We start from the raw sequence: 11520 nt of genomic DNA, 5'->3' as shown, positions 1-11520 counted from the left end.
CCCAATTCCTTTTGATAACTTATTGTCTATCATAAGGTGGTAAGGAGGAGAAAGATATAAAATCTTTAAAACCTGTAACCTAACTAGCACCCAGTCTGATGGGTGGTCTCATCCTTGGGTGAAAAGCAATGGGCACTACGCCTGAATTTAGGGATGCACTGGGAAAGATGCCATAAGGGGAGGTCATGAGAAAGATGTTCTCAAGCCCCAAGGCAACAAGTTCCAGAGGCCAATCCTCAGGCTTACAAGTCAGATTTTTCTTAGCATCATCCTTACTCTAACCAAATTAACATATAATTGGCCAATAAATGAGTATATTAATTTACTAATTTTTAAGGGAGGAATTCAGAAATTCCCATTCTAGAGCTTGGAATTCACATGTTCCCATTCCAAGGGATCCCCTCTCCAGCATCACCACGCTTAGGAAAGGAAGCTGAGTTATTGGTCAGAAATCTTGGTTGGTGAATTCAAAATCAGACGAGGGAAGAATAGCTTGGGAGGGTTCTGGAATTGCCCCTCTGCACCACAGGGAGCCTCTCCCCCATGTTCAAAGCACTACGATCCCCACACAGTGCTTCTCCCTTAGTGCTGCAAACACCCCCACTTTGGTCTCTCTGGACTCCCAATTTTCAGAGCAGAGTCCTCCCCCGTTTACCAACACATGTTCTGCTTTATCTAATGGTAAAATTCCTCATGTAGTGTTAATTTACTTAGTCAAAGTCTCAACACGTGAGCAGCTCTTCACAATCATGGTATTTAATGACCCAAGGACAGAACACCAAATAAGAAAGATCGACTCCAGGAGTCCCTATTGCACAGGTTTTGGATCAATTCAGCTAAGTTGTTGTGGAGTGGATTCTTAAAGCTAAAGAGCCGGAGGAGGCCTGGGGGGAGGCCTGGGGGGAGGCTGCACCATTTCTCCTCAATGGTCAAAAAGGTGGCAGGATGCTTCCAGAAACTCACCCAAAGCAATGGGACAAAATCTACCCTTCTTCCTGGCCTCAGTGTGAGCTCAGCACCATTCACGAATAAAGAGAGAGCTGAAGGATAGTTTGATCGTATGACCCTTTGGTGCCAGACTGCACTTTCAGTGTATACTCGTTGCAAGCCTGTGGTACTTCCAGAACTATCTTTCGGACAGGTTTAGGGAGCAATCCAGTTGGAAAGGGCTGAGGAACTTGTCTGGAAGCCACATCTGCTAAGCAAGCATGCCATTTTTTTCTAAACTGAATGTACTTGGCGGTGCTGATAAATTTAAGGGAGGAAGTAAAAACTGCTTTTGATTGTAGGATCACTGGGGCATGGGGGAAAGGCCTAATTTATCTTTAAATCATGTACAGTGCCCAGCAGGATAAGTAGTGCAAGACAAGGGTTCAAATGTTTATCAAATGAATGACGAGTGAGCCTTTAGTTCCATGTCAAAGACAACAAAGTCATGCCTGAGTCTTTTTTCCCTCATGAGCCCGCTGGCTCCCTTCTAGTTTTGTGGCTAGCGACCACACGTGTCATTTATACCAACTTGTGTATCTGCCTGGGAACAGACCGATAATGGATCAGCAAAACAAAACCAAAATTGAAACAAAAACCCCAAAATCTAAAGAACCCAGGCATTTACTTAGAAAGAGAACAGGCTGAATGGACACATCAGAGAAGGTGGGGCTGGCCATCAAGGCGGGGAGGGAGGCGGACAGTGGCCCTGACCTCACTGAGGAGCCAGACAGCACTGATATGCCCCTCAACCTGCAGCCACTCTACCTCATCCCTCTTTAAAAAACAGCGGTTCATTGTCGGCACTCCCCGCTGTCTTATCTGACCCATCTGTGCAGGAACCAACAGGCTTCAGAGAACAGTTTAGCACGAGTGTGCTTCGTAGGAGAGAACGGGAAGAGGGTGGCGGTCCCCCAAATTCCAGAAGTATGAAAATCTCCTGCCTAACATGGCTGCCACCGGGGCTCCTGCTTCTCCTTCCTTTCACTGCTCGCCTGGAGAGAAAAAAAATGCTCATTTGGGCAATGTTTAAACATGCAGCGGGTTGTAGTTCTCTCTGGGAAAGTGAGCATTTTCTCCCTTAAAGTGGATATGGGTAACAAGCTTCCTTGGTCAAAATCGGGCAAAATGAAATGTCCTTTTCTCTGAAATTCCTCAGTTATGTTACACCCATTATCTTGCCTTATTAAAATGGAAAGAACTTTCCTCTGTGTGTGTCCTATTCTTCCATTTATCAGAATTGGGATAGATTGTGCCTTTCCACTCAATTTGGACAATGAAATGAGTTTCATTTTTATTTATGGGCTTCATAAATCCGTCTCACTTGCTGCTTTTCATGCCCCAGTTCCACACTGTTGTGTTGGGATTTCCCACCCTGCCAGGCAATTAAACCAAAAACTCGTGGAAAAAAAATTTTTTCTTTACAAAACTCTTTAAAACCCAAAATATACATAATCATCTCCATTCTGGGTCCAATATGTTTAAGGGATGGGGTCTCTGAGTCTTCTTTTGGAGCATCCAACTTCCCAGGTTAATTCTTCCCCGATTAATTCTGTCCTCGCCAAGCCCTCATTTGAGTTCTAAAGGTTAGTTCAAAGTTCCAGGATGGAAAGAACTCTTTAATTTTAGATCCTGTTTCCAAACCAGGTGCCAGGCTTGTGAGAAGATAAAACAGTGGCTCCCTGTGGAGGGACAGCAGCAAGCTCACACCCCGTGATCACCTGAGCTCAGAGCAGATGGGCCCAGAAACCAGGAGCGGCAGCATGAGTTCCATGTTCTAGGCTACATTCAAAAAACAGACAAACAAATCCAAACCCCAGCCAAACCCAATCACATAGACTGAGGGCTTTAAAGGAAGGGTGGAGAGACAGAGCCCTGTTTCTCATACTTTGCCACTCCCAGAGGAAGTGACTGCTGTTTTTCTAAATACACAACCCAACGGCAGGCTTCTACCTGATAAGGCTGCATCTGATAGATCCGAGAGATCTGATCCAATCTAATAAAATGTATGGGTTGTGTTCAGGTGTAGACCAGTCCTGTAACACAGAAGTCTAGGAAAAGAAACCCAACAAAACCGTCTAGACAGAAACCCAGAGATCTGCATTTTGGATAGTTCAGACACATGCCAAGCTGAAGTTTACTTCGATCCTTTCTCTGATTCAATCACATACACACTCTCTCTCTCTCTTTCTCTCTCTCTCTCTCTCTCTCTCTCTCTCTCTCTATATATATATATATATATATATATATATACATTTTTTTTCCCCCGAACTAGGGGAAGTGGGCAAGTGGCAAGTAATGTTAAGTCTGGCCTTACCAGGCTATTTTTTTTTTTTTAAGACCTTATTTATTTATTTATTTGAGAGAGAGAGAGACAGACAGACAGAGACAGAGAGAGAACATGAGTGGGGGTGGGGGGACAGAGGCAGAAACAGCTTTCCCACTAGGCAGGGAGCCAGATGGAGGGCTTGACCTCAGGACTCTGGGATCATGATCTAAGCCAAAGGCAGACACATAACTGACTGAGCCACCCAGGCGCCCCCAGGCTGTCTACTTTAGATGAAGAACCACGGCTGGTTCCTCTTTGTGTCTAGTCCCTGGAAGGTGGTCCATGTTTGTTAGACTCATTTCTCTGAAATTCTTTGTAAAGTGAGGTAAGGTGACTGCGTCAACTGTCATGCCACTAATCAAAAGGGTTGACCCAGAGGCTCTGGCTGACTGGAAAGTTGTCCCCTTCCTCCCTCTGTGGAGCCTGGGAAAATATGAGCTAGAAAGCAAGAATTTGTAAGTGTGTCTATTGCATGACAATGACACGGTTGACATAAGTGTTTGGGTCCAGCTGGCAGGCATGTCCCTGGAGTGGAGATGGGTGGATCAGGATGTGATGAGAATGTCACCAGCCATTAGGATCACCCACCTCCCTCTGCAAACCACACAACCTTCTGGCTTCAAAGGCACTTGCCTCATAGGGCTAACAGAGCTAACATGAGTATTCCCGTTCATTTAACAGTAACTATTATTATGGAAAATTAGTAAACTGACATTCTAACTTATATCATAATCTTCTGAGCTTTTGCTAATGTGGGTCTATCCCAATGAACCTGATAACTGATAGTGAATCAAGTTCTGGATCAGGTCAAGATGGGGTCTAGAGTCCAAATTGTGCTAGCCACAGCAGGGGTTTGATACCACCAAACTTCCTAGTTCCACAGCCAGCTAGCCCTCTTAAACATTTCTAATACTACACAACATCTCAGGAAATACTAATTCTGCCTCAGGGATACTGCAAGCTAAAATAAGAAAGAGCTGTATTAATAAGAATAAGCACTTTCTCAATTCCACTGGATTGCTAAAGTGCACTGAAGTAAAATTTCTCAAAGAACAAAATGGTGCTTGCAAAAAAATAAATTCCTCTTCTTAATAAACACCAAATGGAGATGAGCTTGAACCAACATGGACACTCAAGGTCATTTCATAAAGTTGTGCAAGCTGTACACTGCACAAGGGCACCATCAAAGAGGTACCTTTCATATCATGGGCATTGTAGATTTTTGTATTTACTGGCCAATAGCAGTAAATGCCTGGAAGAAAGTCTACCTTTTTCTAATTTGCACAAAGATAAATAAAGGCTAGCAGTAGCTCTCTAGGAACTCATATTTAGTAAGATAGCCAGCATCTTCTTTTATCCCTTTTTCATGAATTTTTCACTTTTCTTCAATAACAAATACCATATATATATATATATATATATATATATATATATATATATATATATACCAAAACTTCCTTGGTATATATATATACCAAACTTCCTAGACTTCCTAGTTCCAAAGTTTTGGTATATATATTTGAGAGTGGAGTATATATATATATATATACTCCACTCTCAAAGTTCCTCTGTGTGCCACCACTCAACCATAACCCCTCCCTTCCCTCAAAGTAACAATTAGCTTTTATAGCTGTCACTTTTTTGTATTTTTTAAATCATTTTATCACCCAAATGTGTATCACTAGACACTATTGTTAAGTCTTGCCTTTCTTAAAAATTTTAATGTATTTTAATTTTTTTAATCTTTAGAATTTCTCTTCCACCCTTCTCATTTCTTTATAAATCATCTATTGAAGAATTTGGGCAATTTGACCTATAAATTCCCACAGTGTCTTGATGTTACTGACTGCATACTCACAGTGAAGTCCAACAACATTTCCTTGTTGGGAAGCTTAGTCCACTTAAAGATCAGACCAAGGTTAGATCTCTTTAGCAAGAATATAGGTAGTATCTAGCAATACTACAGAAGGCACATGATATCTGACTATCTTTGTTTAAAATAATCTCTGCTGGGCGCCTGGGTGGCTCAGTGGGTTAAGCCTCTGCCTTCGACTCAGGTCATGATCTCAGGGTTCTGGGATCGAGTCTAGCATCTGGCTCTCTGCTCGGCAGGGAGCCTGCTTCCTCCTTTCTCTTTCTGCCTACCTCTCTGCCTACTTGTCATCTCTGTCAAATAAATAAATAAAAACTTTAAAAAAATAATATTTGCTGCTATTGATGCTGAATGCTTGTATCCATCCACTGGGAGTTGCAAAACAGTGATATTCTGTCACTTCTTTTTCATTTTGTAGTTAGAATAGTTTTACAAGATACCGTGCCTTTCATTTACTATTCTGATACCCAGTGGTTTAGATATAAAAATCAGGGTAAATGCTTACTTCTCTCCCTTGATTTCCCAATTTTCAAGATATGAGTTGGTTTACCTTCTTGGAGGTGATAAATTCTTTTCAACATCATTATCAAACAACTAATTTAAACATACATGATAGGTTTCAATTCTTTTCATTATTGAAAGTCAAACCGTCCCATCTTTGACCAGTAGGAGGCTCTAAGTCTTTTTGACATGACTCTAGAACAGTCTTTGGTTATTTCCTTGTTATCTAAGATGTCCCAACTTTCATTTTATAAACTTCCTGTCCTAGACTTATTTCTCCAAGAAGCCCTAATTTCTCTTACAGGGAAATGGTATTTCAAAACCACAGCCTGGGTCCTAGAGATGCACTTTGCTAAATTAGGCAGAGCTTCTAGGACTTTTCAGTGAAAAGAACTAGAAAATATTATTGATTCAAAGATAAAAACATCTCATAAATTTATATTGTACTTTCTATGCAAACTCAATACTATAGAGCTTTTACTTAACCATTTTTTAACAGTGGAACCTCTAATCTCTCATTCTGAGAATCTTGGGTTCTTAAAAGCAGAGAGAATGCAGAATTAGAACATTCCAGTGTTACTGATTTATCCCACATTTCACAGCAATAATCTCAGACTGACAATATTAATATCATCACCAATATAAGTCTCAAAAACATTCAAATTTTTTGCAAACACTCTCCCTACTTTTCCCATTTAAAAGAAAAAAAAGGTTCAACATCTACACTGTGAAACCATGAAGCCATTGACACTATACTCTCTCCCCCTTCCTTAGTCCTCTGTTAGTCCTATTTCTACAGGAAACTATTTAATGTGTAAGTTATGTTAGCGTCTTTCTCATTGCTTCAGTCATTTACAACACATTCTCTCCTAGATTCCTCAGGAATAGCTCATGAGAATAATAATCCCAGAATACTTGCATGTTGATAACATCTGTGCCCTTTATTCTTAAAGTCAGTTTTGCTGGGTATAAAATCCTTGGTTCATTTTTTTCTTTCCTTACTTTAAATATGCTGCTTCATTCCCCCCACCCCAATAAAATCTGCTGTTAAAAAGTGTAATTATAAGCTAACTTTCACTCTTATAAGTCATGTGCACTTTTTATTCTAAAAGGTCAAGCATTTTCCCCTTTTTGGTGTTAATCATGTTGTCAACATTGCTGTTTCCATGTAGCTTCAATTTTTTCTTTTAATTTCAAAAAAGTTTTCTTGAATTCATTTTTACAGCTCAGTTGCCTTTCTTTGGTTCTCTTTGTAATCACTAACAACTATGTATTTGATTTTCTTTGCCTACTTCAGTGTTTAGCACTTTCTCTTGAATGCTTTTTTATCTCTTTCTTAATTTTTTTATTTTCAAAAATCTTCTGACTTCCAGTTTCCAGTTCCACATGTAAGGAGCTTGGAAGCTACCAATCCATCCTCACAACAAGTATAATTCCAAACAGACTGGAAAACTAACAACTCTTTTGGGAATTGTAAGAAAGGGGAGGGTACGCAAGGCAACTTGCTACCCCCAGAATGGAAAGAAAGACAGGTGAGCTCATAGCTTACCACAGCAGAGACTTACAAGTGTAAAACACTGTGGTAACCAATGCCAGGGTAGGAAAACCTGAACTGTAATTGACAAATTGATGGAGGCTCAGGGCAGAGAGGTCTGAGAGTTAAGAACTCCAGGGGACTCAGTCATAACATCCCACAATATTGTGAAATATAATTCCAGCAGTTTGACCAGGTTCCCACAGTAAATATTGCAGAAAAATACCCCGTGCATCTGTGCTTCCAGCAAGGTGGGGGGAAAGAAATCATTTTGAAATATGCCAGGGTACTCTGTTCCTCTTAACAAGACCTGCCCTCTGGGGAAACTAGTGAACCAGAGCCTAACCTGTGAGGGTATTATAGGAGCCAACTGACCTGGGGAAGGGAAACATCCAACTCCAGTCTACACCAACCATCCTATCCTACTTAAGAGGGTTGAAAAAAAACTGAGAAACTCTTGTGACACTCACAGTCCAGAGGCATAGCCTCACTAAAAGAGCGAGACTTCATCATAGGACTACAAAATGCTTCCTCTTACCTTACACCTCACCATGACACTACTATAGGCCTATTTACAGCAGGTCACTTTACCCAGTACATCATGTCCAGCTATACAGAAAAAATTACAGGTCATACCTAAAGGCAAGAAACAACTTGAGGACATAGAGAAAGCACCAGAACTAGACAGAGAAGGGATACTCAAATTATCATGTTGGGAATTTAAAACAACTATGATTAATACAGTAAAGGCTCTAAAGGATAAAGTAGTGCATAAGAACAGATAGGCAATGTAAGCAGAGAGATGGAAATCCTAAGAAAGAACCAAAGAGAAATGCTAAAGATTAAAAAAAAAAAAAAAATGACAACAAAAACACCACAACAGAAATGAAGAATACCTTTGAAGGGCTTTTTAGTAGACTAGACATCCCTGAGGAATGAATCTCTAACCTAGAGGATATAAATCCTTGAAATAAAATCTCTGAAAAGCAAAGAGGACAAATATTGAAAAAAACAGACTATCCAAGGACTGTGGGGCAAATGCAAAAGGTATGATATACATATAATGAGAACACCAGAAACAGAAGAAAGGAAAAGAAAAAGATATTTGAAACAATAATGATGTAGAATTTCCCCAAATTAATGTCAGACATCAAACCACAGATCCAGAAAGCTCAGACCACACCAACCAGAATAAATGCAAAAAAGCCCACAAATCAAACGAAACCAACCAAACAAACAAAAAAACCACTATACATACACACACCATTTTAAACAGAAAAGGGACATCTGGGTGACTTAGATGGTTAAGTGTCTGCCTTCAGCTCAGGTCATGATCTCAGGGTCCTGGGGTCAAGTCCTGCATCAGGCTCCCTGCTCAGTGGAGAGTCTGCTTCTCCTTCTCCCTCTACCTCTCCCCCTGCTTGTGCTCGCTCTCAAATGAATAAGTAAAATATATAAAAAAGAAAAAAAAATTAAAAAAAAAACTACAGAAAAGATAAAGGAAAAATTCTGAAAGAAGTCTAAGTAAAAAAAATACCTAACCTACAGAATAACAAAGATAAGAATCATATCCAACTTATCCTCAGAAATCATGTAAACAAGAAGAGAACAAGTTGAAATATTTAAAATATGGAGAGAAAAAAACACTAACCTAAAATTTTGTACCTTAAGAAATTAACATTCAAAAGTGAAGGAGGAAAAAAAAGACCTTCTCACAAACAAAAATTGAGGAAATCTGTTACCAAATTCTGCCTTGCACAAGATGTTAAAAGAAGTTCCTTAAAGAAAAGGGAAATAATATAGGTCAGAAACTCTGATACACATAAAGTAACAGAAAGCATCAAAGAAGGAGTAACTGAAAAAAAAAACATTATTTTCTTATTCTTGACTGATCTAATAGACAACAATTTGTTCAAAATAATACCAACAACATAATCAATTATATATATGTATACATAAGCACACACATATATGTATATAAATATATATGTTATATATATAAATAAAATGAATGACAACAATGATACAAGGGACAGAAGGGAGGAATTAGGAATATTTTATTACTATAAATTACTCAAACTACCTGTGAAGTGATATAATATCCAAAAGTGGGCTTGGATTAGCTATAAATGCATATGGCAAACTCTAGGGCAACCACTAAAAGAGAGGCAAGGGGAGGGAAGAGGAGGGAAGGAAGGAAGGAAGGAAGGCCAATATGATAAGAAAAGAGAGAAATTCAAATTATACAACATGCTCAATTAAAACAATAGGCACAAAAAGAGCAGAAGACAGAACTTCAAAGAACAGGGATGGGGTGCCTGGGTGGCTTAGTCGATTAAGCATTGTTGGACTCTTGCCACTGCGGGACTTTGCTCCGGTCATGATATCAGGATTGTGAGATCAAGCTCCACATCAGGTTCTGTGCTCAGCAGTCAGTCTGCTTGAGATTCTCTCTCCCCCTCTCTGTCCCTCCTCATGTATGCTCTCTCTCTCTCTCTCTCGCTCTCAAATAAATTTAAAAAAATATTAAAAACCCACTTTAAACATAAAGACACATAAAAATTAAAATTAAGTGAATGGAGAGAAAGATACCATGCTATCACTAATCAAAAGAAAGAAGGAGTGCTATATTAATTTCAGATAAAGCAAACTTGAAAGAAAGGAAAGTTACTAGGGATAAAGAGAGGCATTATGTAATGATAAAGAGGTAAATTCTCTAAGAAAACATAATAATCCTTTCTGTGCATGTGTCTAACACCAGAACGTCAAACTAGTGAGGCAAAATCTAATAGAATTGCAAAGAGAAATAGATGAAGCCTTTAACATAGCTGGGGGATCAACATTCCTCTATCAGAAATATACAGAACCAACAATCAGAAAATTAATAAAGACAAAGTTGAACTCAACAATATCACCAATCAACTAGATATAATTGATATCTATGAACCACTTCATCCAACAAAAGCAGAATATATATTCTTCCAAAGCTCACAAGAAACATTTACCAAGATAGGCCACATTTTGGGCAATGAAACACTTAACAAATTTAAGAAACTAGAAACCATTTGTCTGCTTTCAAATTACAATGAAATTAAATAAATATGATATAAAATATATAATATAAATATTAAATAGATCAATAACAAAGGATAACTGGACAATCCTAAAATACATGGAGATTAAACAAACAAAAAACATTTGTAAAAAACACATGGGTCAAAGAAGATATCACATGAGAAATTTTAAAATATTCCGAACCAAATGAAAATACAACTTACCTGTATCTGTGGGATGCACAGAAAGTAGTTAAAAATTTATAGCATTGGTTGCATATATTGGGAAAGAAGAAAGATCTTCTAACTTCCTACTTAGGAAACTATAAAAAGAAGAGCAAATTAGATCTAAAGTAACCTGAAGTAAATAATAAAATTTAGATCAGAAATCAATGAAACTGAAAACAGAAAACTAACAGAAAAAGAAAAAAAAGCTGATTCTTTGAAAAGATCAACAAAATCTATAAGCCTCTCCTCACCAGACAAAAAGAGAGAGGGCAAAAATTATTAACGTCAGAAATGAAAAAGAGGATACCACTATAGACCTTACAAACATTAAAAGGATAGTAAAGAAATACTTTGAACAACTCTATGCTCAAATTTGAAAACCTAGATGAAAATGGACTAATTCCTTGAAAGACAAAATGTTCCATGTCATATAAAAAGAACTAGGCAATCTACATAGGCCTATACCTATTAAATAAATGGAATCAATAATAATCAGTGATTAATAGACTTTCAAAACAGAAAGCACCAGGTCCAAATGGGTTCACTGGTGAATTCTATCAAAGAATTAGGAAGAAATTATACCAATTATAAATTGCTACAAATCTCTTCCAGAATCCAGAAGCAGAGGGAATACTTCCTAATGCATTCTATAAGGCCAGCATTAGTCTAATAACAAAATCAGACAAAGATATTCCAAGAACTACAGACCAATATCTCTCATGAACATAGGTGCAAAATTTCTCAACAAAAATATTAGAAAACCTAAATAAAAATAAGTATACACCATGCCCAAATGAGACTGATTCCAGGGTATGCAAGGCTGGTTCAACATTCAAAAATAAACTAATGAATCCTCACATCGACAGGCTAAAAAAAAAAAAAAAAAAAATCACACTATCATATCAGTAAACACAGAAAAAGCATTTGACAAAATCAAATGCCCATTTTTATAGTTTCCTAAGTAGGAAGCTAGAAGATAGAAGTTAGAAGATGGCAAAAACTCTTAATGAAATAG

Source organism: Mustela lutreola, chromosome 14 (assembly GCF_030435805.1).
Source record: "Mustela lutreola isolate mMusLut2 chromosome 14, mMusLut2.pri, whole genome shotgun sequence".
NCBI classification, from domain to species: Eukaryota; Metazoa; Chordata; class Mammalia; order Carnivora; family Mustelidae; genus Mustela; species Mustela lutreola.
The sequence above is the reverse complement of the archived record's forward strand: the minus strand, read 5'-3'. Positions refer to the sequence as shown.